At 48.5% G+C, this 25,842-nt stretch overlaps 1 pseudogene; it reads left to right on the top strand.

Annotated features, from left to right (window-relative positions):
• The first annotated feature begins 54 nt into the window (after nucleotides 1-54).
• Nucleotides 55-20,270, top strand: LOC120104331 (annotated as a pseudogene).
• The last annotated feature ends 5,572 nt before the right edge of the window (nucleotides 20,271-25,842 follow it).

The following is a 25,842-nucleotide window of genomic DNA, read 5'->3' as shown; positions in this document are numbered from 1 at the left end:
TTGATGCATTCATCGATTGATTGAATACAATGGAGCGCATCTTTGAATACAAAAATGTACCCGAAGATCGCAAGGTAAAAACTATAGCCATCAAGTTGAAGAAACACGCCTCTATCTGGTGGAAGCATCTTATGAAGCAAAGAGCACGTGAAGAAAAAAGGCGAATTGTGACATGAAAAAAAATGAGAAAGGTGCTAAGACAAAAAAAAAATTCAAATAAAATTGGGCAAGTTGCTCTTCTCAAGTTTCATAATTTTAAGCAAAAAAATTTATCGGTGAAGATTATACTTTTGAGATTGAGTATCTAATGTTGCGGTGTTTGAGGAGCTCGAGAAGCAAACTATAGCCCGTTATTTTAGCGAGTTACATTAGAAAATTTGTGACGTGATACAATTACAACCTTATTAGACTTTTAACGATGTGTGCAAGCTTGCAGTTAAGGTTGAGAAGCAATTGAGGGAGCCTCGTAGAAGAGTTTTTTGCTCTACAAGTCGTGACACTCCTTTTAACTGGGGGGTGCCCGACCTTTCAAGTTTAATTCCACCAAGGCATCCTTATCAAAAATTCCTCCAAAAGTAGAAAGTCCATCAGCTGGTTCTGGTCATTTCCTACCTCCTACCGGTCGTCGATGCTGCAAATGCCAAGGTATAGACCATATTGCATCTGATTGTTCTAACTGTAAAATTATTTTCTTGTGGAGGAAGACAAAGGTGAAGCCGAAAATTTGGATGAGGCAACATATGATGAGGAGGTAGAAGAAGAGGAAGTGGTTTATGCCGATTAAGAAGAATCTCTGGTGGTTTGTAGGAGCTTGAACGCAGCACATGTAGAAGATGACGAGTAGCTTCGCAACAATATCTTCCATACAAGATGTACTTCTCATGGCAAAGTCTATGACGTGATCATTGACAAAGAAAGCTGTGAGAATATCGTGGCAGCAAAATAGTGAAGAAATTGAAGCTCAAAACGGAAAATCATCGTCAACCATACAAGCTTTCTTGGCTTCGCAAGAGGAATGAGAGTCACTCTTCAAAACTTCTCTGCCAAAATGAAAATGTGTCCAGAAGCCCAAGCAGCTCTAAATATGAGGAGGCAAATTCCAGATGGCATCCAAAAGAAGCATGTAGACCTATCATTGATGAAGCTCCTGCATTCTATCCAAGTGAGAAGGAGTTTAAAGACACGCTTGGATACATTACAAAAATACGACCGAAAGCAGAACAATATAGCCACCAAGGTGGTAGCCTAGTGGTACTCGGCATAAATTCTAACCTTAAGGTCCCAAGTTCGAATCGCTGCGGCGACGATTAAATTGTGGACCGGAGCTCACTACTTTGGCCACTGCTTGGACTTGAGGTATAGGACCGCTCTTGAACCGCTAGTAGCCGGGGTGGTGCCGGGTGTGACGTACTGACACTTGGGACTCGAGCCAGAGCCCAGAGGGGTAGCTGAGCCGGGCCCATGGGTGGGGAGGGTATGAGTAAAACCGGTCGGGGTGCCCAACACACGGCCATTTCTGCCCGCATCGAACATTCTCCTGGCGGGGCGGGGGCCCAGTGGGGGCTGCTACCGGGGTTGGGCTTGTCCCTTCCTCCCCCCTACCCCTTTTTTTTAAGCAAAAAAAAAAAAAAAAAAAAAAAGCAGAACAATATAATATATGCCGCATTATACCACCCCCTTCTTGGGCAATGCCTCGCCTGCTTCGAGAGAAGAGCTTTTGGGAATGTGCAAAGTTTACCACGCGAGTGCAACTAGTTGACAAGCTTCGAAATAGAGAGCCAGCAAAAAAAAGATTTCGGACCGTTGTCACAAGAGAAGAAAGCGGTTGAGATTTGGAATGACTCGTAGGCGCAATAGTTTAAATGGTTGTGATGCCAGTGACTCTGTTGGATCAGATACTGATGAAAAGTTTGGTTTTCAATCTGGTTCAAACTTCACTCTTCAGACCTTCTAGATATATGCAGATGAATTCAAAAGGCATTACTTTAGGATGAAAGATGCTAATGAAAATGTGATTTCCAGTAGCGAGGATCATGAGAAGAGTTGTCAAACCTCGGTGGAGAAAATTGAAGGAGAATATTGGCAGATAGTTGAGGAACCAACTGAAGAAGTTAAGGTGCATTATGGTGCTGATTTGGATACTGGCACAGTTGGCAGTGGATTTCCTAAAGCACCATCTTCACCTAAAAATGATTCAGATCCATGCAAGCTATCAGGTTGGAACTTAAATAATTTACCACGACTTTCCAGTTAGAGAAGATATCTCTGGGGTATTAGTCCCGTGGCTTCATGTAGGGATGTGCTTTTCATCATTTCGTTGGCATGTGGAAGACCATCACCTTTACTCTCTGAATTATATGCATTTTGGTGATCCAAAAGTATGGTATGTGTTGGGGGAATACGGTTTTCCCCCAGCAATATAGTAACCTCGCCTCTAAAAGGCCGCATAGCCGCCGACCTTGGACGACTGAGGTCGGCGTCCGACCTCGGAACGTCCGACCTCAGAACCTCCGACCTGGAGAATTTCCGACCCCAGAGGTCTGTCCTTGTCGACCACCTACTACGGCCGTACCCCTCCGAGGTCCGGCCGAGGGCCATATCCTGCCACTGCCCCAGCATTTATTACGCATGACCTCTGCAAACCCCCGGTTCCCTCAACAATTAATGCGCATCTCCGGCTTACTCAACAATTAATGCGCACCTCCGGCTTACTCAACAATTAATGCGCATGGCTCCTATTATCTACGGACCCACGGCTCTCCACGGCAAATCAGCTCAGCAGAGTCCAGTCAACCGTGATAAGTCTTTGATCCCGGCCTTACCTCCGACATCAATGCAATGATTCACCCGATTGTGTGCCAGTCCAAGCAACATGCCAAGCCGTACGACGGTCTCGCCCCATCACATCACAGGTAAACCGACCCCCCTATAAAAGGAAACCCTTGCTTCTCAAATGGGGGTTGGACACAGAAAACTCTAAAAATACTGTTCTCCTCTTTCTCCTTTAAACACAGATTGCCCCCCTCTGACTTAAGCATCGGAGGGCCGGCGCTGGAAAACCCGGCCACCGGCTTTTCTGCAGGCACCCCGACGGAGGACGCCGCCCGCCGACGGATCGTCACTCCCCTGTGTCCACCTGCCGCTCCCCCTCCTCGACCGACGACCGCCCCCGGGTCCAATTTCCAGCAACAGTTGGCGCTAGAGGAAGGGACCGAGTCGCGATCATGAAGTTGAGAAGTAAGGGAGCCTCCAATATCTCCCGGCGTCCCCCACAGAGTCCTGAACACTCCGTCCAGAATTCGCCTACTCCGGCTGACCCGGCTCCTCAGGTCCAGCCGGAGCAATTCAATGCTCTGGTGCAGCAAGTCCAGGCCCTGGCCGCTGCCGTTCAAAGCCTGCGGCGTGAGGAAGCCTTACCAACGCTCCCCCCGCAGGCCCAGGTCTTGCCGGAGTTTCCTCCCAACGGCCCGATTCTCCCAGTCCAGAACCTTCATGGCTCCTCCAAGGCCAACAACGAAGGGCGGGTCTCCCTCCAAAGAGAGCTGCCGGGGGAAGGACTCAACAGAAGACCCCAACCCTCTGAAGCCGAATCAGCCCCAAATCACCGCGAGCCGGAGCAAACCACGGTGACGATTCCATGGGTTGGGGAGCTCGACAGAAAAGTCGAGCACTTGGAGCGCCAGATCGAAGCGCTCCACAGTAAGAAGGCAAGACAAGAGGGGGATTTTGAATTCACCACCAAGTCCCCCTTCTCCCGCCAGATCGAGGATGAGCCGGTCCCCGCGAGGTTCAAGATGCCTCAAGTGGAGCCCTACAGCGGAATCACCGATCTCCTCGACCACTTGGAGAGCTACTGAGCTCTCATGGCCCTACAAGGATCCTCGGAGGCCGTACTTTGTAAGGCCTTCCCGGCAACTCTTCGAGGGACGGCTCGGCTTTGGTTTTCTGGGCTAAAGCCGAGCACGGTATCTTCCTTCGAGCAACTCGGCAGGCAGTTTGCTACCAATTTTGCTGCCAGCCGACGCCAACGGCGGACGTCGGATTCCCTCCTGGATATCAAGCAGAAGGAGGGAGAATCCCTCAAGGAGTATCTAGACCGTTTTACTGCCGCCACATGGAAAGTTCGCGAGCTGGACCAGTCAATAGCCATGTCGGCTCTAAAGACTGGGGCTCGCTCTTATCGATTCCTCTTCTCTATCGAGAAGAGCTTTCCGGCCGACTTCACCGAGATGCTGGCCCGAGCTCGGAAGCATGCTAAGGCCGAGGAGGCAATCGCCTCCAGACGGGGTGCGATTGAGCCCGCCTCAAGGAGGTAGAAGAAATGCCGCGAGGAGCGCGGCCGCCAAAGAAGCCGATCCTCCCGCCGAGAGAAGAACCTCCTCCGACTGAGAAGCCCGCCTCGCCAACGGGGACAACCTCAACGGAGGACCCCACCTCGACCAAGGTCCCCACCGCGGCCTCGGACGTACCCGAGGAGGTACGAGAATTATACACCTGTCAATGCTCCCTGGGCCGAGATCTTGATGGAAATCGAAGGTCGGAACTTCTTCCGACCTCCGCCTCCTATGCGGGATACAGGAGTTTCCCGCAATCCCAGGAAGTACTGCCGCTTCCACCGAGACCGCGGGCACGACACGGAGGATTGCTTTCAGCTCCGGGACGAGATAGAGGCGCTTATTCGCCGCGGAGTACTCAATCGGTTCGTAAGGAACCGACGTGAGGAAAGGAGGCCAGCAGAAAACGCCACACCGCCCGAAAATCCGGACGACAATAGGCCTATCGCCGGCACCATCAATGTAATCGGAGGAGCCTCGGCAGGAGGATCAGCCCAAAGAGTCTCTCCGAAGCGCCCGCGCACTGCTGAAGTCATTTCGTTCTCGGACGAGGATTTGGAAGGGGTTGAGACCCCCCACGATGACGCTGTGGTCATCTCCATGATTGTAAATAAATTTGATGTAAAACGTGTCCTAGTTGACAATGGAAGTTCAGCCAACATTTTGTACTACCATGCCTACCAAAAAATGGGGTTACCAGAAGGACAGCTCCGAAAAATTAATGCCCCACTGCTCGGGTTTACCGGAGACTCGGTCCCAGTCGAGGGCGAGGTCAGCTTTCTTGTTACGGTCGGCCTCGCCCCTCAGGAAAGCACTGTAAGGACGGACTTTCTTGTGGTCCGTCTGCCCTCAGCCTACAACGCCATCCTTGGGCGACCGGGGCTAAATGCCCTCCGAGCCGTGGTCTCAACCCGCCATCTACTCATGCGATTCCCCATCGGCCAAGGAGTAGGCGAGGTCCGCGGGGATCAGCTGGTCGCCAAGCAGTGCTACATGGCGGCTCACAGAGTGAAGCAACCAACTGAGGCGCCGACTCAGGCAACGGGCCCCTCGCTACCCATAGAAACCCTGGACGCAAGGGACGACCTCTGGAAGAAGCAAGTAGAGCCCGGTGAGCTTCTCGTTCAAGTTCCTCTACGAGAAAATTTTTTCGAGCTAACTGTGCAGGTCGGCTCCGGCCTTGGCGTCCGCGAGAGGGATCACCTCATCAGCTTCCTGCGGGACAATGCTGATGTCTTCGCCTGGTCGCCCGCCGACGTACCAGAAATTGACCCTGAGGTCATGGTCCATCGACTCCAGGTGAAGCCGACCAGCAGACCTGTGAAGCAGAAAAAGAGGGGCTCCGCCCCAGAACGACAACGAGCTGCAGCCGAGGAAGTGGATAAACTCCTTGAAGCTGGCTTCATCCGGGAGGTCTCCTACCCAGATTGGCTCGCCAATATAGTCCTCGTGAAGAAGGCCAATGGGAAATGGCGCATGTGCGTGGACTACACTGACCTGAACAAGGCTTGTCCGAACGATAGTTTTCCCCTTCCAAGCATCAACCAGCTCGTCGATTCCACCTCAGGACATCAATTGCTGACCTTCATGGACGCCTTCTCAGGTACAATCAAATCCGAATGGCGCCAGAAGACGAGGAGAAGACGGCCTTCATCACCGACAAGGGCACCTATTGCTACAAGGTGATGCCTTTCGGTCTGAAGAACGCTGGAGCCACATATCAGAGACTGGTCAGCCAAATTTTTGAGGATCAGATCGGCCGAAATATGGAAGTCTACGTAGATGACATGTTGGTGAAGAGCCGAGCGGCGAAGCACCATGTAGCTGACCTCAACGAAACATTCTCCAAGCTCAAGAGGTACCGGATGAAGCTTAACCCAGCAAAGTGCGCGTTCGGAGTTACCTCAGGCAAATTCCTGGGTTTCATAGTGACCCAGCGCGGAGTTGAAGCCAACCCCGAGAAAATCCGAGCGCTGCAAGAGATGACGCCTCCAAAGACAGTCAAAGAAGTGCAGCGGCTTACCAGATGGGTCGCCGCCTTGGGGAGATTTGTCTCCCGATCGGCTGAGCGCTGCCTTCCCTTCTTCAAGATCCTCAAGCGGCCAAAGGACTTTCTGTGGTCAGAAGAATGCCAGCAGGCCTTTGAAGAGCTCAGGCGCCTTCTGGCCTCTTCCCCGCTACTCACCAAGCCTCAGCGGGACGAAGTTCTTTACTTATACCTGGCCGTCTCTCCAGTCGCAGTAAGCTCAGTCCTGGTCCAGGAAGAGGACAAACTCCAAAAGCCGGTTTACTACATCAGTCGGGTCCTCAGAGATGCTAAGACCCGATATTCTAAACTTGAGAAGACAATTTTTGCCCTTATCATCTCGGCTCGGAGACTCCGGCCTTATTTCCAAGCACATACAATAGTCATACTGACCGACCAGCCTATGAAGCAAATATTGCAAAGGTCAGATCGTGCGGGAAGGATCGCCAAGTGGGCGGTCGAGCTCGGAGAGTTCGACCTCGAATATCGGCCCAGGCCGGCCATTAAAGCTCAAATACTCGCCGACTTCCTCGTGGAATGCACCTTGCCAGACGACCCCGAGCTATCGTCTGCATCTATGGAGGGAACCCCGAGGCTACCATGGGTCCTATATTCGGACGGGTCCTCAACTTCGGGGGGTAGCAGAGCTGGACTCATCCTCACCAGCCCGGATGGAGTGGTAGCCGAGCAAGCCTTACGCCTCGAGTTCCCGGCCTCAAACAACGAGACAGAGTACGAGGCGCTCATTGCTAAGCTCAAATTGGCGAAGGAACTGAAAGTGGAAGATCTGAAGGCCTTCAGCGATTTCCAGCTGATAGTAAGCCAAGCCCAGGGAGACTTTGAAGCAAAAGAGCCATCGATGCAGAAATATCTCCAAAAAGTGCGGGAACTCACGTCCACCTTAGGCTCTTTCAGCATCCAGCACATTTCCAGAGCGGAGAATCTCAGGGCGGACCAGTTGTCTAAATTGGCGACCTCCCGCATGAGCGAGCTTTCCAAGGAGACAACGCTCGAGTATCTTTGGACACCCAGCATGGAAGAACCCGAACCAACCATGTGCATCGACTTCGAGCCGAGCTGGATCGACGGGTTCGTCTGCTATCTCCAGGACGGAACCCTCCCTCATGATGAGATAGAGGCTCGCCGGATCAGGCGCCAAGCTTCCCGGTATGTCCTGTATGAAAACAGGCTCTATCGTCGATCATTCACTTCTCCTCTTCTCAGATGTCTCCGCCCCTCTGAGGCGGACTATGCCCTCCGAGAGGTTCATGAAGAAATTTGCGGAAATCACCTGGGAGGTCGGGCGTTAGCCCATAAGATCCTGCGGCAAGGATATTACTGGCCCACGCTCCAGAAGGATGCGACGGACTTCGTTCGGAAGTGCGACCGGTGCCAACGGAACGCCAACATCCAACGCCGACCTTCGGCCCTGCTAACTTCAATCATCGCCCCCTGGCCGTTTGCCCAGTGGGGGATCGACATTCTGGGACCCTTTCCTCTGGCCACCGGGCAAAGAAAATTTCTGGTCGTCTCCATCGACTACTTCACCAAATGGGTTGAAGCTGAACCTGTAGCCCGGATCACCGAGCAAAAGATGCGGGTCTTCGTGTGGAAGTCCATAATCTGCAGATTCGGACTCTCCCGTATCCTTATATCTGACAATGGCCGGCAGTTCGACAACGTCCACTTTAGAGAATTTTGCTCCGAGCTCGGCATCGACTACCGCTTCACCTCGGTCGCCCATCCCCAGACAAACGGGGAAACTGAGGTAACTAATGTACCATTTTGCAGGGACTCAAGGCTAGGCTCGATCGATCCAAAGGACAGTGGGTCGAGGACTTGTACAACATCCTCTGGGCATACCGGACTACGTTCCGATTGCCCACAGGAGAGACCCCCTTTAACCTAGCGTATGGCACAGAGGCTGTCATCCCGCTGGAAATCGGCCTCCCTTCTTCAAGGGTGGAGCACTACGACCCCGACTCCAACTCTTTCCGACTCAGAAATAATCTGGATCTCGTTGAAGAGACACGAGAGGTCGCCCGGGTCCGTATGGCAAGATACCAACAGAAAACGGCCCAATACTACAACTCCAGAGTCAAGCCCAAGCTCTTCAAAGTAGGAGACCTCGTCCTCAGGAGAGCCGAGGCTTCTCAGCTAACTGAGCAGGGAAAGCTCGCCCCAAATTGGAAAGGGCCGTATCAAATCGCCCGAGTACAACGGCCCGGAGCATACAAGTTGAAATCTCTCGAAGGGACTCCAATTTCGTGAAGCTGGAACTCCGAGAATCTACGAATGTACTACCAATGAAACCCCTAGGGGTTCTAGGCAATCAGGAACATGGACTCAGTCTTCTTTTTATAATGATTCGTCCATTTCAATGATTATGATTATCTCTTCTAATGTCGGGTCGTTTGTGATCCTCATATTCCTCGACTAAGGTCGGGATGCCTCGAGGCTCGACCGTAGAGTCCCAAACTCCCTCGACCTCGGGAAGTGTCGCAGGACGATAAAGTATCGACTTGGCGCAAGATTCCCCGACAAGGTCGGGATGCCCCGAGGGTCGACCGTAGAGTCCCAAACTCCCTCGACCTCGGAAAGCATCGCAGGTCGATAAAGCGTTCCCAGACCCATCGACCTGACGTACGGTTCCTCGACTAAGGTCGAGATGCCCCGAGGGTCGACCGTAGAGTCTCAAACTCCCTCGACCTCGGGAAGTGTCGCAGGTCGATAGAGCGTTCCCAGACCCATCGACCTGGCGCACGATTCCTCGACTAAGGTCGGGATGCCCCGAGGTTCGACCGTAGAGTTCCAAACTCCCTCGACCTCGGGATGTATCGCAGGTCGATAGAGCGTTCCCAGACCCATCGACCTGACGCAAGATTCCTCAACTAAGGTCGGGATGCCCCGAGGGTCGACCGTAGAGTCCCAAACTCCCTCGACCTCGGAAAGTGTCGCAGATTGATGGAGCATCCCCAAACCACTTCAACCTCGGCGGGCGCCATCGGGTTCATAAGAAGCCCGAGCTCTCCGAAAGTCAAAGAATGACTCCGAAAGTTGGCGAGGAAATAAGGCAACCCACTCCGCTATGAGGAGCGCAACTTTGGAGATGCAAAAGGTACATCCCACTTGATGTTTGCCTTGTTATATTTATCTACGCATTGCCAGCAAAATCCCGATTAAAATCGGGACCTTATTCTGGCCAAAGTCGGATTGCTCCTACAAGTCGGTCTAAGACTAATCTCCCACTGACCTTATGCATGCTCTGTCTACCGACAACCTCCACGACAACTTATGTAAACCCTCATGAACAAGGGCCCAATTCAGCCCCCATACACAGAGACTCCAACGTCGATCTATGAAAATAACCTCGACCGCGGGCGTACTGATGGAGCTCAAGAAGGTCGAGGTATTCTCCACAGGTTCCGACCCCGCTCGCCGAAACCTCGGCAGGGTCCGAGGGCGATAACTATGAAAGCCCTGGCGACGATTTGATTATTGGCTCCCCATCGGGGGACAGCACTAACCTTTTTATAGACCTACAGTCCAAAAGCCGAGCTCGAAAGCTCGGCTAGACCCCCAGATAGCGGCCTATGCAAGTCTAGCACGGCCTCGCTCGGAGGTCTGAGGCCCGAGCTCGGTGCCTCAAAAAATCTAAAAGCCAAACACGGCAACCTCTGCGATCTTCAAGTCCGAGCTACAGGACTTAGAAAAGTTTTCTAGAATCTAAGCTCGGAGCTCCCTCTAGTTAGCGTAATCAGAACTCGGGAAAGCGAAACATAGTCAAAGAAAAATATGTCTTTATCAAGCAACTCGAAAGCTAATATACAAAGTTGAGGGTCGGTAAAACAATTAAGTTAAAGTCCCGGCCTCGTTTACAACAAAAGATCAATGCGGAATGACAAAAAAGATTTTTCATTAATAAAAGGCCCAGAGGCTAAGTACAAAGTTGGAGGTCGACCATTCAAAAATTTGAAGGCCGACCTCGATTACAATAGAAAGAAGAAATAAATCTAAGTCCTAAGGGGCGGCGGTCGCATCGGCGTCACCCTGGGGGTCATCTATGGCGATGACTGGAGGGTCTTCAGCGGACACGGGCTCGGGGTCTGCGGTGACTGGAGGGTCTTCAGCGGGCACGGGCTTGGGGTCTGCGGCAGGGGCCTCGGCGAGCGCCTCGGGAACCCCCTCCAACTCGGCCACCGCCACCGCAGGCTCGGCTGCGTCCAACTCGGCCGACTCCGCCTCGGATGCCAGGGCGGTGGGAACGTCGTCAGAATCGGAGTTGTAACCCAGCCTCATCCTCGGGCGAACCGTCGAAAGATCGAGTTGGGGGCAGAATCGGGCCATCTGCCTCCGGAAGTTCTCGAAGCTTCGGAGAAACCCGTCGACGGTTTCCTCCTCTAACATGTCGCGAAACTCCTCCGATTCTTTGAAGGAGTCTATGGCATGTTCGGCTCGCTCGAGCGCCCTCCTTTCTCGAGCCTCCAGTTGCTCGACCTTGAGGCGCAGGACCCCGCCATCGTACCTGAGGCCCGCGACCTCGAATTGGACCTCCCCCAGGCGCGCCTCCGAGGCGCGCAGAGCTGACTTGGCCAAGGAATGGGCAGCCCTTTCTTCTTCAAGCACCTCGACCATTGCTAGGCACCCGGCCTCAGTGGCCTCCCTCCGCGCCTCGGCCTCGGCCAACGCCGCCCCCAACTCGGCAATCTTCTTCTTAGCCAGCTCCAATTGCCGGCTGACTTGCCGAGTCTCTTCTTGACACCCTTGGGCAATGAATACCAGGGTGTCGACTTCGTGGATGTGCTGCAAGAGAAAAAGGGTAGAGCGATTACGAGTTGAAAAACATATAACATGTTCGCCAATAGCCTAAGAAAAATCGGGAAAGTAGCTTACCCGAGCGGTATTGCGGTAGGTACCGTCGACAATCTCTTCCAGCGGCAAGTTCCGGAACTCGGCCCGGTCCGCTGGAAGCATCGCACGCCGAAACACGGCGCGTGCGACATCGGCATCATGGATGGCCGAGCTCCCCTCGAGGAGTGGGGACCCTCGCTCGGCCGACTCCTCCCTAGGGACCCTTGAAGAGCTCGGCTCGTCCGAGCTAGGGACCTCGGGGCCTCTGATTTCGGGGCCTCTGGTCGGCTCAGGCCCCGGGCGCCGTAAGTGGATTACGGTCGGCCCCCCCGCTGGGCAACGGGGGCGGGACAGAGAGGGGCCGCTGGGCCCGCGTCGCCGGCGGCCCGTGTCCGCCCCTGATCAACTGCGGGGCCCCCGCCTCCGGGCCTCCCGTCCCGGCCGATGTGGAAGCACCGGCCGACCTCGACTTCTTCCGAGGCTGGGGAATAGCCCCCCCGGCCTCGGCCTCCCGCCTCTTCAGTCGAGAGAAGAGGGACGTGTTGCTGGTCGGCATGTGGGGGATGTCTGAAACCAAAAGTTTTATTAAGTGTCAGACCAATGTTAGTAAGAAGAGAAAACAGATAAAAACAAAGCGATGCGACTACTCTTACCCTCGGGGCGCGCCGAACTCAAGCCCATGCTCGCCAAGGCGTCCTTCCGTAGGAGCTCGGTTAGGTTGAACCCCTTCCCGAGGGCCCGTAGGGAGTCCAAAATCCTCAGCTCCCTCCCCGAGGGCTCGGAGAGCCTGTTGAGAGCTTTCAACCGAGGGTGCCCCCACCTCGGGTTGAACCCCCACGGCACCTCGGACGCAAGAAAGAAAAATTTTCCCTTCCACTCATGAATAGAGGAAGGGGCACCCTGAAAGAGTGACATACCGCCCCGAAAGGCGAAGTATGGCCACCCCACATCCGCCGGATTTTTCTTTAATAAAAAACACCGGCGGAAAATACTCACCGAGGTCGGGATCCCGTGCGCAAGACACAAGGACAAGAACCCGATTATGGTCCTCCACGAGTTCGGAGCAAGCTGTGCTGGAACAAGTTGATACTCTACCAGCAAGTTGTTCACGAACTCGTGAACAGGGAACCGCAGACCGGCCCAGAGCGTCTCGATGGATCGCGATCCGACCTGGGGGTGGCCGCGTCGCCCTATCCTCCGGCCCTGCAGTTTCGAGACGAAACCCGGGCTGGAAGAAGAACCGGGAGCGGATTAACTCCAACTCCTCCTCCGACAAACTCGACCCCACCTCATCTGGACCAAGACCCATTTTACAGAGAAATGAAATAAACTAAAGATAAAGGAAGTAAAGAGGAGGAGGAAGAGGAACCCTAGCTAACACAGGGTGGAAACCTACGGAAAAGTCGCCGGAAATCGCTCCGGGCACCGTCGGCAAGATTTGGTCGAAAAGTGGAGTGAAGGAGGGAACGGCAAAAACGAAAGGCAACCGAATAGAACTCTTAGGGCAGATTCGTGGGGTTTATATAGACCCCCCTGATGGCCCAGATCGGCGGGTTCGGTTCCCACCCCCCGTCTGGATTGCGCCACGTGTCGGCCTCGGAAGCCGAAGCACCGCATTCACTCCAGATCAATAAGTCGGGTACAAAATCGAAGCGCCGTCCCATCGGATCTCACGGCCTCATCATGGGTCCACAAAACCGGACCACCTTGAAAGACGAGCGGACGTCACCCCCACTCCCTTCATTTAATAAGCCTCAGGGACACGTGGAGCGCCGATGTAACCTCAGCCTCCCCAGATCACTATCCTGCCAATACGAGATCAGAAACATCCGACCTCGGATCATGCCGCGTGTTCATTTTGAGGCGCAAAACGGCGTACCTATTTAAGAGGGGGGGCCTCGACCATGAGATCGAGGCGCCGCCCCATTGGGCCCAGGGACCCTCATCATGAGTTCGCCATGTAGAGCGATCTCGAAGGGCCAAAGGGCACAGACTCCGTTATAAAAGCTTCAAAGTGCGTAAGGGTGCGGACGTGATCCCCTTCGGCTTCAATAACCACAATGACAACTTCTACTTCCCACGTCCGAGCTTGCAAACCGCTCGAACTCGGAAGTCGGGGGATAGTGTTGGGGGAATACGGTTTTCCCCCCAGCAATATAGTAACCTCGCCTCTAAAAGGCCGCATAGCCGCCGACCTTGGACGACTGAGGTCGGCGTCCGACCTCGGAACGTCCGACCTCAGAACCTCCGACCTGAAGAATTCCCGACCCCAGAGGTCTGTCCTTGTCGACCACCTACTACGGCCGTACCCCTCCAAGGTCCGGCCGAGGGCCATATCCTGCCACTGCCCCAGCATTTATTACGCATGACCTCTGCAAACTTCCGGTTCACTCAACAATTAATGCGCATCTCCGGCTTACTCAACAATTAATGCGCACCTCCGGCTTACTCAACAATTAATGCGCATGGCTCCTATTATCTACGGACCCACGGCTCTCTACGGCAAATCAGCTCAGCGGAGTCCAGTCAACCGTGATAAGTCTCTGATTCCGGCCTTACCTCCGACATCAATGCAATGATTCACCCGATCATGTGCCAGTCCAAGCAACATGCCGAGCCGTACGACGGTCTCGCCCCATCACATCACAGGTAAACCGACCCCCCTATAAAAGGGAACCCTTGCTTCTCAAATGGAGGTTGGATACAGAAAACTCTAAAAATACTGTTCTCCTCTTTCTCCTTTAAACATAGATTGCCCCCCTCTGACTTAAGCATCGGAGGGCCGGCACCGGAAAACCCGGCCACCGGCTTTTCTGCAGGCACCCCGACGGAGGACGCCGCCCGCCGACGGACTGCCACTCCCCTGTGTCCACCTGCCGCTCCCCCTCCTCGACCGACGACCGCCCCCGGGTCCAATTTCCAGCAACAGTATGTGATGGGGGAAAAAGTGGGCCCCCCAACGCACATGACTGAGGAACCCAAATCCGACGACGCACGTGATCTCAATAGATATGGTCTCGGCAGCCATGGGCTTGGCGAGTACGAGTTTGACAAACGCGACCTCGGCAGAACCGACCTTAGAAAGCCTGATTTCAGCAACATGGCCTCGACAACTATGAGCCCGACAAATGCGAGCTCGGCAAGCGCGCCCCGACCGAGCAGAGCCCGCTTGACCTCGAGGCTAGAAAGGACCTTGTCAAAATCCAGAGCCGACTCTTCCAAAAATCAAGCTGATCTCCTAATCGAAACGGCTACCACGTTCTCCATATTCAGGATCAACCCCCGCAATCTACGCCACGACAACTGTCGAATTCAAATCCTTCCGTTCTCCACCGAGGGCCAGCTAATTCGAATTCCCAAGCCAATTAAGGTAACGTATTACAGTCCAAAATTTTCGCTATAATGCCTGATAGCGTGTAACTGCCACACCACCTCCTATAAAGAGGAAAAACTCCAAGAAGACGGGGAGGATTCCTCCTCTACGCCTGAGCTTCTCCACTAAAAACTGTCTCCAAATCCCTATCTGACTTAAGCATCGGAGGGCCTTTGCCGGAACCCCTATCCCAGGCTTTTTGAAGGTTCCCCGGAGGTAGCTGTCCGCCGCTACCATCTCCCGAAGATAGCCTTCTACAACCGTCCCTAGCGGAAGCTCCTCCCTTTGGTCCGCGATCACCCCCCGGGTCCCATTTCCAACAACAATATTTGGCGCTAGAGGAAGGGCCTGAGTCGTGATCATAAGGTTGAGGAGCAGAGGAGCTTTTAATACCTCCAGACAACGTGCACCAACTCCCGGCCGCTCAGTCTATAACCTGCCGCCGATGCCCCCGACGGGCCAAGCTCCGCAGATCCAGCCGCAACAGTTCAATGCACTGGTACAATAAGTCCAGGCGTTGGTCGTGGCAGTCCGAGGCCTATAACAAGCAGGGGTCCCTCCGGCGCCACCCCTGCAAACTCGCGCTCGATCGGCACTCCCCCGAAACGGGTAGGTGTCGCGAAGTCGAAATCCCCGCCGCGACTCCTCAAGGATCAACAACGGAAAACAACGCTCCCACCAGGATTCTCCCTAAACGTCTCCTCAGGAGGAGTCATCGGGGAGTCACCAAGATAGAAGGCCACAGCCCCGGGCCCGACCGCAACCCTCCGAGGCCGGGTCAGCCTCAGGTCAATTTTCGCCGGAATGGGCAACAGTGACGACGTCCCAGGGTGGAGAACTCGACAAGAAGGTTGAGGAGCTCGAGTGGCAGATTGAGGCGCTTCAAGACTAAGGAGTGAAACGTGAAGGTGACCCTTACTTCACCACCAAGTTGCCCTTCTCCTGTCAGATCGAGAACGAGCCGATCCCATCGAGGTTCAAGATGCCACAAATAGAACCGTATAGTAGAGCCACTGACCCACTGGATTATCTGAAGAGTTACAGAGCTCTCATGGCACTACAGGGATCTTTGGATGCCCTACTGTGCAAAGCCTTCCCAGCCACTCTTCGAGGGACGGCCCGACTTTAGTTCTCGAGGTTGAAGTCGGACACCATGTCCTCCTTCGAACAGCTCGACAGACAATTCGCTGTTCACTTGTTGCCCAGTAGATACAACCCAAGAGGGGGGGTGAATTGGGTCTTTTTAAACTTTTAGATTACTTCTAAAACTTTTCAATTAATTATGCTAAGTTATATAGATGCACAGTGAAATTTAAACTTAGCAACAGTTTGATGTATAGAATGTGACTAGATTGAATATGCTTGCAACTAAAGGATGCGCGGATAAAAGTTAAGCAAGCAATTTATCTAAGTAAGTAAGTGAGTAAGTTAGACAATGACAAGAATCATTACAAACACAACAAACATATAGTGGTTCGGTGCAACCCAGCACCTACATCCACTCCCCAAGACCTCTTGGGAATTTCACTATAATCCTACAGATTACAGCCGGTTGTTTTACAAGCTCACAACCCAACTTGTTGTTTTGCGAGATAACAACGAACTCGGTCGGTTTTCACAGGCTCACCGACTAGAACCAACCGATTGTTTTCCCGAGTTCACAATCAAACCCAGTTGGTTTTCCCCACAGGCTCACCAACCACAACCTTACAACGATTGTTTTCCGGGTTCACAATCAACCCAGTTGGTTTTCCCAAAGGCTCACCAACCACAACCTAACACCGTTGGTTTTTCCTTTGGCTCACCAACAAACCTTAACCCCTTGATTCAATCCCTTGATTGAATCAAGTTACAAGATATTAAAACAAAGGTTTAAAGACAAATACAAGCTTCTCACTTAAGCAGATATAGCAAATATAAATAAGTAAGGTAAAGAGAAGAAGCCCTCAAACTAATTCGTAGATGGAGGAACTCGGCTTCTTCTTCACTTGACCCTCTTCTGATTTTGCACGAAGTAGAGGATCACCGAGGCAGCACACAGTTGAAGAGGAAGCTTTGGGATTCACTTGGATGCTCTTCTTCTCTCTATTTTGCTTTGAATGGCCCTTTTGTGCTTTAGAGAGATTTTTCTTGTAATCTCTTCTAAATCTCTTTCCTAAATGTTCTCTCCCACTTCCATGCCATCTCCCCTAGCTCTCCTCTTGATTTTATAGCTTTACATGTCGTGGAACCAGAAATCTAGCCGTTAGAGAGAAAAATAGAGCCGTTGTGCACAGTCTGCAACTCCTGACAAAGTTCCCGTTGGGATCGGAGTCGACTCGCGCGATCTGGAGTCGACTCGGCTGTAACAGGAGTCGACTCATGCTTTTCTGGAGTCGGCTCGGCAACTGTTCCAGATTTGAATTAAAGTGGTCTTCTCGACTGGGAGTCGACTCGACTTAACCCGGAGTCGACTCGCCAAAATCTGGAGCTGACCTTGCACTTTTGGAGTCGGCTCATCCCAAGGAATCCATAGATGTATTCTTCAACTTGGCTCACTCGAGTCGACTCGTGAATTCTGGGAGTCGACTCGGCGCTCAGAGGCCGAACTCCCGATCTTCTGTCTTTTGGCTCGTTCAGTCTTGGAGTCGACTCGAACTGTTCCGGAGTCGACTCGGCTCTCAGTATCCGAAAAACAGTCTTCTGTCTTTTTGGAGTAGCGCTGCCTTGGAGTCGACTCGAGTCTCAGAGACAAAAACACTGTCTTCTGTCTTTTGGTGTAGCGCTGTCTCGGAGTCGATTCGGGCTTTGCGGGAGTCGACTCGGCACTCAGTGTCTGAAATTGGCTCTCTGACTTTTTGCCTTGTATTTCTCTGGGAGTCGACTCTTGCTTCCTTAGGAGTCGACCTGCCAACTATTGGAGTCGACTCGAGTTCCTCAGGAGTCGACTCGGCTCTCAGGGTCCAAGATAGCTTCTCTGTGTTTCTGCCTTGTTACTCCCTAGAGTCGACTCGTACTATCCAGGAGTCGACTCGAGGACTATTCTTTTGGATTTTCCTTTGAATTTGCTCTTCCAACTTGAGTCCTTTGAACTTGAAACTTGGGCCAATGAAGTGTAACTTTCTTCCAACTTTTCTTGAGAGCTTTGGAGGCCTTCTTGTGTTCTTCCAGCTTGCTATGTTCCTTGCAAAATGAATATTTTTCTCCTTGCAACACAAACATTAGTATTTATACTTCAAGATTTTTGTGATCATCAAAATCAATCTTTAAATCAATCTTTGGGTCATCATCACTTCGCTGCTAGTCGACGCCAGCGGCGAACGTCGGATTCTCTCCTCGACATAAAACAAAAGGAGGAAGAATCCTTGAAGAATTACATCGACCGTTTCACCGCCGCTACTTGGGAGGTTCGCGACCTCGACCATTCGATTGCCATGTCGGCACTGAAGACTGGAGCTCGGTCTTACAAGTTTCTTTTCTCCATCGAAAAGAACTTCTCGGCCAACTTCGCAAAGATGCTGGCCCGAGCTCGGAAATATGAGAAGGCAGAAAAAGCCATGGCCACTCGGCGAGACACTGCCGAACGACCTTCAAAAATGCAGAAGAAGAGTCGCGAGGAGCGTGGCCGCCCAAGAAGCAGGTCGCCCCGCCGAGAGAAGAACATGCCTCGGCTAAAGAGCCCGCCTCCCCCGAGACCGCAGTACCAATCGAGATCACCACCTCACCCGAGGTCGCCACCGAGGAGGCTCAAAGACTATACTCCCCTCAACTCTACTCGGACCGAGATCCTAATGGAGATAGAGGGTCAGGGCTACCTCCAACCCCCACCGCAAATGCGACAGACGGAAGCTCGAAAACGCTCCAAGAAGTACTGTCGTTTCCATTGAGACAATGGTCATGACACAGAGGATTGATTCTAGCTCCGAGAAGAGATCGAAGCACTTATCCATCAGAAAATGCTCGGTTGATTTGTACTATCAAGGGGGAGAGCAAGAGAAGAAAATGAACAAGGGAAGCTACGGCGGCCAAATGAGATTTCCCAAAGCCAGTCAGGGGTTTATATAGACATTCCCAACGGATCAGATCACTGGGAGCCAGCTTTACCCCTCGTCCGGATCACGCCACGTGCCCGCCTCGGAAACCAGCCCGGCGTATCAATCCGAATCGATGCCATAAAAGCAGAAGATTTACAACCACCCCTTCGGATACTGGAGCCCAATTATGAGGCCGCCACATAAAACTGCCTCGAGAAGAGGAATATTACCGCCAATGCCTTTTTCAGAAAAAAAATAGGAAAGTGCCTTTTTCCTTTCTTCTGACTACTTCCTTCGCCCAAGTTCGAATACAGCTTGAACTCGGAAGTCGGGGGATAGATGATGGGGGGAAAAGTGGGCCCCCCAATGCACGTGATTGAGAAACCTAAATTCGACGACGCACATGATCTCAATAGATATGGTCTCGGCAGCCATGGGCTTGCCGAGCACGAGTTTGACAAATGCCACCTCGGCAGAACCGACCTTAGAAAGCTTGATTTCAGCATACATTGCCTCGGCAACCATAAGCCCGACAAATGCAAGCTTGGCAAGTATACCCCGACCGAGCAGAGCCCGCTCGACCTCGAGGCTAGAAAGGACCCAGTCAAAACCCATAACCGACTCCACCGAAAATCAAGCTGATCCGAATCGAAACGGCTACCACGTTTTCCATATTTCGGATCAACCCCCGCAATCTACGCCGCGACAATTGTCGAATTCAAATCCTTCCGTTCTCCACCAAGGGCCAGCTAATTCGAATTCCCAGGCCAATTAAAGTAACATATTTCAGTCCGAAATCCCCGCCATAATGCCTGATAGTGTGTAACTGCCACACCACCTCCTATAAAGAGGAAAAACTCCAAGAAGACGGGGAGGATTCCTCCTCTACGCCTGAGCTTCTCCACTAAAAACGTCTCCAAATCCTTATCTGACTTAAGCATCGGAGGGCCTTTGCCAGAACCCCCGGCTCAGGCTTTTTGCAGGTTCCTCGGTGGTAGCCGTCTGCCGCCACCATCTCTCGGAGATAGCCTTCTACAACCGTCCCTGGCGGAAGCTCCTCCCTTTGGTCCGCGATCACCCTCAGGTCCTATTTCCAGCAACAACAGTATGGAGTTCCTGGCAGAGGCTGTGAAATTGGAGGATGCAATGAAAAAGCATTTACCTAAGTTGTTTAAAGAACAACCTGATCTGCTGCATGAATTGGTTACACAATTGTCCCCTTCTGGCCTTAAATCTGAGGGAGTGCTTGTTTACTGTGCCATTCAGAATTCTGGGGAGTTTATTCTTACATTTCCAAGAGCATATCATTCTAGTTTCAATTGTGCAGAAGCAGTAAAAGTTGCTCCTATGGACCGACTGCCACATGGGCAATGTGCTGTCAATCTCTATAGCGAGCAACATCGTAAAATATCCTTATCCCATGACAAATTACTACTTGCTGCTGCACAGGAAGCTGTTGAGGGCTTTGGTAGTAGTCTGTATTGCAGAGGAATGACTTGTGAATCTTAAGATGGCAAAGTGTTTGTCGAAAGAATGGAGTACTTACTGAAGCCATTAAGGTGTGAGTCATGATGGAATTGAAAAGAAGGAAATCTTTTTGTAGTATACCAAAAGCTAGAAAAATGGATAAGAACTTTGACTCATCGAGTGAGAAAGAATGCTTACAAGGTTGAACTTCCACGAGACTATGGTATTTCAGCTACATTCAATGTATCTGACTTATCCCCTTACCATGGAGATGAAGATGAAGCTGGTTCAGACTCCAGGACGAGTCTTTTTCAACCGGGGGAGCATGACATAGGTGCTTAAGGAGAGTCCTTTTTAAACGAGGGAGCCAAAAAAAACTTTGTCTATGGCGATTTTGACACGGGTACTTAAGAAGAGTCCTTTTCAACCGGAGGAGCCAAAAAGAAATTTTTTTTATGGTGATTTATTTTTAGTTTATGCCTATATAAAGGCATGCCCTATGTTATATTTTCAGAGAATTTAATTCGAGGTTGAGTGAATTAAGGAATTAAGCCTTTGGCTTGTTTTTCTTCTTTTGAGTGTTTTGTATCTCTAGGCTTTTCTTTAGATGGTAAGCGTGTTCTTGCTCTATATCTCAGAAAGATTGTTTATGAGTGATGATCACTAAAACTTTGTATCCCTAGGATGGATTCCTTTGGGTGGTGAGTTTTTTTCATTAAACTCCATATCCTTTGGGTGGTGAGTTTTTACCTATCTATTATTCTTATTCTTAGAGATTTTGGGTTTACCACTATTCTCAAATTCCTAATTGGTGTTGGAGTGTTCGTTATTGTCTTTCTCCTCTATTTTGTCGGCATCAATAGTTTATGAGACACAACCACAGGATAGTCTTCAATACACGAGTGAGTCTTAGTTTATACATGCTACAAAGGATAGGGACCACGGTGCATGATCTGATAGAGCTCACGAGAATACGATTGCATATAGGAGATGGGCTCCTTGAGGTCATTCAGAAAGACACGATGTAGCTGCAGATGACTTTGCACATGGAGTAGGATATATAGACGTATCAGATTCTGAGTCGTATATTGGATCCTATTATCTACATGCACAAGCAGCCTATGACCCATATGAATACAGATATGGATATGGTGTATCTGAGGCATCTTCCGGTGGCTACTACCTTATGTAGCCCAGAGCATCTCATAGATCGAATTTTGCTGCCGGTATATTCGAATGGACCCCTTCACAACCATATTATCGGTCAGAAGACACCTCTCAAAGCTAGAGCTTCAGCGAGAGATCCGATAGTATTTATAATCCAGCGCGCGTTCTTTATGAGATGAACGTATAAGACTACAATACCGCTAGGTTAGCGGGATGGATTGATGTACCTCCTGATTATGCTCCGGATATCTATGAGAGGCATCACCACTCGATCCGATTTTAGATATCATTATGTATGTTTGTTGGACTTTAAAAGTATGTAACTGATTGTATTATTTTTAAATTTTTACGTCACTACTTGATTTAAGAATATTTTACATTGTTCATTTTATTTTTTGTATCATTTTAAAGCAATAAGATGCATCATCTAAGTTACATCAGAATCATAAAAAATTTAAAAAATATTAAAAAAATCATAATATCAAAATAATATTAAATCAGACTTAAATTCATAAAAAAAATTTGAAAAGAGTTATTACCAATTAATTTTTTGAGAACTCCAAAAAAAAGGGTGTGTCGATCCGTGAACCAGCATGCCCTACCAATTCGGTGAATCATACTGGGCGCTAACTGGTACGGATCTTAGTACCAGTTTAGCGGACCTTGCCTTATAAAAAATATTTGTTTTGCTTGTATACTCTTCATTTTTTTCTTGCATATATGCCCATACCATCTAATGCCATTAAAAAATTAGCAGTTTAAAATTAAAAATAAATAAAATATCCAAAAAGAAATATTTGATAAGGGTATATATATAAATAATACTTTGCAAGGGTATTCATGCAATTCCACATATTTAGGAGGGTTTACATGCAAAAAAATCTATTTTTATCCTTCTTTTATTTCAACCTATTCTAACACTCGGATTTGTCTAGTGTCTGATCCTCAATATTTTTGGTAAAAATATTACTTAGATAACAAAAGCAATTATAGAAGTTCTTTCACTAATCATGGGTTTATTCTACTTTATTCTTTTTCATTTATAACAACTATTATATCTTATGTTATCGAAACATAGCTTATAATATTTATTGTTATAGATGCATATATAAGGGCATGCATTAGAATATAGAAAATGATTACAATCTCTTAAAAACACACAATAAATTGCAATGATTAAGCTTCTTTGCTACTGCGCTATGCTCATAGGTGGAAGAACAACATCAATCATCCCCAAGCAAAATTATTAGAGGACTTTAAATTCTTCACACTTCTTAAAAGCCTCTGCGGCCATATGGAAGAAGGCCACCCTTTACATTGTGTACCTTAACCTACTTTTCTTTGAGCTTCAATTTTTTAGAGGAAGAATAGATCTAGTGTATAGGGCCTATCTTATCATAGTAATTTTAAATCAGCCACCAGCTTGCACATAAAAAAATTTTAACTCTAAAAGATAAATATTATAAATCTTATATACTAAAAGATAAATGTTGCAAATCTATCACAACATTTTTTTTAAAAAAAAATAAAACTAAAAGCAGGTGCTAACCATCTTCTTTAAAAAATTATACAATGAAAGGTTGCCTCTGGTGGGGAAGCGAGTCGAGAAAATGGTTTGATTCCAGATGGAGAAGGAAAAGAGAGGATCGAGAGATATCGAAAGATTTTTTAAAGAAGGTAGAGATATTAGTATCCAGTAAGACCTATTAATATATTACCCACTTCAGAAATGTAAAAAATATTTTCATAATTTAAAATTAATTTTTAATTTTAATAAATATAATTTTGGCTAATTGCATTAGCTAAATCGCTATGTCAAAGTATTCAACAAAAATAGTATTTTATGAAGGCATGCACGTAAATATCAATTTGGAAGATATTCATACAAATTCTAATTTTAAAAGGGTATTTATGCAAAAAATTAAAAAAAAAATTGTGTGTATACTCTTCTAAGTACATAAAATTACATAAATATCCTCTAAAATTGCTATTAGCATGTATACCCTTATAAACATTTATTTTTGCATATTTATCCATTAATGGTATTTTTGTCATTTCAATTTTAAACCGCTAACTTCCTAACCACATTAGTTAGTATGAATATATATATAAAATAAGTGTTTGATATGGATATATATATATATATATATATGTAAATATTAATTTTGAGAGGATATTCACACAAATTTCAATATGTAGAAATGTATATACACAAAAAAATTTTATTATTTTAAAAATACATATGCCGGTAAAGGTGAAGATGGTAATGGTTGCAATGGAGGAAACAGATGTGGCGGCAGTGTTAATGGCAAGTTTGTCGTTGTCACAGTAGAGATAATTACAACGACAGCAATGGTATGTTGGAGTCATCACGAATTCTAAGGAGTCCACTATTTAATTTTTTCTTCTTTGTTTTATATGATGGTTCAAGTTAACTTATGATAAGCCTTAGGCTTCATAAATTCAAATCTAGTATGAGTATGACTTTATTTTGTTTTTATTGGATTTGGTTTTCAGGTATTTTCAGCATTTAGGTCGGTGATGTTTTCTTTAAAGGAGACCTTGGCATCTCTTTTGAGTGCGAGGCATTTAGAGAGAGAGAAAGAGGCAACGCATCTTTATAGTGTATGTCATCCTTATATGGAAGAGAAGCTTTACGTCTCTATTTTTTAATTAAAATTTTGTTCTCTCTCAGGATATTTTTTTCATTCTCTATTTTTTTTCAGCATCTTTTTCTTGTTATTTTTTTATATTTGCTTGGGATCTTCGGCCGATGCAGTCAATCTACTCTACATAATATGCCATTATACACTATAGTAATGACAAGCAAGTAAGGGCACCAATGATATAGTGAGGTGATAATGATGATGGCAATGGTGCAGTAGAGACGGCGATGGTGGTAGTGATGGAGGCACCTTGAGATATAGTGGAGGTAGCTATAATAATAGTAGTGAAATGGTAGTGGTAGCAGCAATGAAGATGGCAATCGCGACAATCATGATGGTAATACAAAAGTGGTGGTTGAGTTGGCGATAATAATGGTCGAGATAGTGGTGGTAGTGGTAGCAAAAAATATGCTTCTTATTTTTGAAAATATTGAATACAAAATTTTTTTATTTTTATTCTTTTAAAAATAATAAAAATAATTTTAAAAATACCAGTGATAACAGGAGGGTTGGAAAGACCAGTAATAAATTGCCATCCCTGTTTTAAAAGAATATTGCAAGTAAAATTTTGAGATAAGTCATTCATCCTATTAATTTGCGACGTGACAGAAGGATTCTTCGAGCTTAGTCAAATACCAAATGTTATACTAATAATGAATTAGCAAAAGAAAAAAACTGATGATAAGGTCATCAAGTGTGTAGTAGATTTTAAATTTCTTGTTTTAAATGACAATTTGAAATACTCATGGAGCATTCCTAACCCTCTTAAGATGCAAATAAAAAAGAATATAATTATCTTCAAGCGAAAATCAAGATAATTAAGGTAATACTGAAGACTGTTATGCTAATTTAATTTTATATCATTTTGTTTAGTGAGGTAGTAACATCATGGAGACATGCAAGGTGTGGCGGCATATGGGTAAGGCGATAATTTATGGCGCGGGATCAATAGTATTAAAGTTGAGTGCATATACATGCACAATATATATATATATATATATATATTGGAGTGATTGATTAAAATCCCATTTGATTTTGATGAGCTCAAAGCATTTGAGTATAATTCTTGTTTACTAATGAAGTCAATTAAGTGTTTCAGTGAAAATCCTGTCTACGTGTCTCTAGACTTGGTTCATAGTATTTTGGATAAGTTAAGAAATCAGCCTGAACCAAAGTCTGAGACTCGAGTCGACTCCAGAGTATCACGAGTCGACTCCAAGCGTATCAAGTTCACTGGCACGAGCTCGAGTCGACTCCAGATCAGTACGAGTCGACTCCGACTGAGAACAGACAGACGAACAGAAAGCTTCAACTCAGAACCTGTCAACGAGTCGACTCCCAAAGTGCGCGAGTCGACTCCGATGTTCACCGAGTCGACTCCAGGGTAGTAAGAGTCGACTCCAAGAGGAACACAAAGAAAAAGTCAGAGAGCAGTTTTCGGGTCTGAGATTCGAGTCGACTCCAGTGGAACGCGAGTCGACTCCGATGGTTGGCAGGTCGACTCCAAAGAAAGCAAGAGTCGACTCTCAGCGGTACACAAAGAAAAAGTCAGAGAGCATTTTATTGACTCTGAGATTCGAGTCGACTCCCGCAATACGCGAGTCGACTCCAAGACTCCGCGACCATCAACAGACAGAAGACCAAGTTACTGCCTCTGAGATTCGAGTCGACTCCCAGACAGCTCGAGTCGACTCCAAGACAGCTTCACATCAAAAAGGCAGAAGACCAAGTTTCGGAAACTGAGAGCCGAGTCGACTCCGAGGAAGCTCGAGTCGACTCCAAGACTGGACGAGCCAAAAGACAGAGGATCGGGAGTTCGGGCTCTGAGATTCGAGTCGACTCCCAGGACAGTCGAGTCGACTCGAGTGGATCAAATTCAAAATTGGATCCACGGACTTCAGTGGATGAGCCGACTCCGAAATTGCCAAGTCAGCTCCAGAAGTTG

This window comes from Phoenix dactylifera, chromosome 17 (assembly GCF_009389715.1).
Source record: "Phoenix dactylifera cultivar Barhee BC4 chromosome 17, palm_55x_up_171113_PBpolish2nd_filt_p, whole genome shotgun sequence".
In the NCBI taxonomy this organism is placed as follows: domain Eukaryota; kingdom Viridiplantae; phylum Streptophyta; class Magnoliopsida; order Arecales; family Arecaceae; genus Phoenix; species Phoenix dactylifera.
The sequence above is the reverse complement of the archived record's forward strand: the minus strand, read 5'-3'. Positions and strand labels throughout refer to the sequence as shown.